The sequence below is a fragment of the Oreochromis niloticus genome, linkage group LG1 (genome assembly GCF_001858045.2).
Source record: "Oreochromis niloticus isolate F11D_XX linkage group LG1, O_niloticus_UMD_NMBU, whole genome shotgun sequence".
In the NCBI taxonomy this organism is placed as follows: Eukaryota; Metazoa; Chordata; class Actinopteri; order Cichliformes; family Cichlidae; genus Oreochromis; species Oreochromis niloticus.
Window position 1 is genome coordinate 4,642,677 of NC_031965.2, and position 2,269 is coordinate 4,644,945.

Genomic DNA, 2,269 nt, shown 5'->3' on the forward strand with positions numbered 1-2,269 from the left:
TCAGCAGAAACTCTGCTGATTCATCTCTTTTCAGCGCAAGTTTCTGCTTCTTTGCCTCTTTTCTGCAGAAATTCTGCTGATTCACCTCTTTTCTGCAAAATTTTCAGCCTTTTCACCTCTTATCAGCACAATTCTCAGCAGCTTCTGCTCATTTCAGCAGAATTGTCCGTCTCTCCACCTCTTCTTTGTAAGAATGACTTTGGCTCAGGGAAATGAATAGCCGCCTTGAGACCAGGAGGGCCCGGTTCGAATCCTGCTCAGGGCGGCATTTTTTTTTTTCACCACCATACAACTTTTTGCAACTTTTCATCGTTTTCAGCTTTTCAGCAGACAGCTTCAGCGTTAAGGCATCCACACAGCATTTTCGCAGGAAATGCAAATTTTTCTAGTTCTTTATTATTATTCTTCAAGTTGCTTCCGTACGTTTTTTGCCGTTTAACTACTCCCTCAGTTTTCAGCCGATTTTCTCAGTTCAAACTCTAAACTGTTCTGCTCTTTCTGCTAATGTTTGCTATATCTTTTGGTGTTTATTACTATTATACTTTTTAAAATATTACACTCTTTTCCTTTTTTTTGTCCCATTGAAATGAATGGAAATCTTCAGAAATTCTGCTAAAACTTGCTTGTTTTTGAAACTTAACTACTTCCTCATACTTTCACCTAGAAACTCCATTCAAACTTTATAATGTTCTCAGATTATTGGGCTATTCCTGTATGATTCAGCTTTTTCAGATCTTCTACTGTTTTTATCTTATACCTCTTTATGTTTTCAGTTGCAAAATTGTGATTTTTCAGAAAATACATGCGTTGTTATGGTTGCTATGCAATTAACTCAGAGTGTGCACTTGTCCTTTCTGAATTTTCTCTTCATGTCTGAACAACTTCTTGCTACTCGCTCAATTTCCACTCAACCCCCACAAATTATACATCAAAACGTAGGTATTTTTGCTGGCTTTCAGAAAATGTCACTATCATTTCTACCAAATCATAGTATTCCTTCAAAATCATAGTATTACTGCAATTTCATAGTATTTGAGCGAAATCGTAGCATATGTGCAAAAACATACTATGTCTGCAACATTACAGTATATCTGTTATCATCATAGTATTTCTGCTAAATCATAGTATTTTTGAAAAATCATGTTGTTTGTGCCAAATCATGGTTTTGGGGCAAAACCATAATATTTATTTCATGTTATAGTATTACTACTAAGTGGAGGAATGTCTGTTATGTTCTAGTATATTTGCTGAATACAATATATCTGCCAAATCATAGTATTTATCCCAAATCATAGTATTTATGCAAAATTACAGTATTTCTGCTAAAAAGCAGAAATAGTACCTTTTAGCAGAAATTTCTGTGAAAAGATATTATTTATGTTAAAACATAGTATTTCTGCTAAATCATAGTATTTCTGCCAAATCATAGTATTTGTACTTATTCATAGTACTTGTGCCAAATCATAGTATTTGTACCTAATCATAGTATTTCTGCAATATGATCGTATTTGTGCCAAATCATGGTATCTTTTTGCCAAATCATGGTATTTGTGCCAAATCATGTTATTTGTGCCCAGTTAAAATTTCTGTTATATTACTGCTATTTCATAGTATTTGAGTGAAATTACAGTGTTTCTGCAAAAATATTTTATTTCTGCTAAATCATAGTATTTCTCTCATCTTAAAGTACTCAATTATAGTATTTGTGCCAAAGTGTAGTATTTCTGCCAAATCATATTATCTCTGCTAAATCATAGTGTCTGCCAAATCATAGTATTTGCGCCAAATTATGGGATTTTGCCAAAACATGGTACTTGTGCCAAATTATAGTATTTGTGCCCAATTAATATTTCTGTTATGTTATAGTATTACTACTAAGTCGTAGAATTTCTGTTATGTTCTGCCAAATCATAGTATTACGGCTATTTCAAAGTATTTGAGTGAAATTACAGAGTTTCTGCAAAAACTTTGTATTTCTGCTAAATTGTAGTATTTCTGTTATCTTAAAGTACTTGCACTCAATTTTAGTATTTGTGCCAAAGTTTAGTATTTCTGCCAAATCATATTATCTCTGTTAAATCATAGTGTCTGCCAAATCATAATATTTGTGCCTAAGCGCAGAATTTGTACCAAAACATAGTATTGCTGCTATATCATAGTATTTGAGCCAAATCATAGTATATGTCCTAAAACATAGTATTTCTGCCAAATCATAGTACTTGTCCTAAAGCATAGTATTTCAACAAAATCACAGTATTTCTGCTATGTT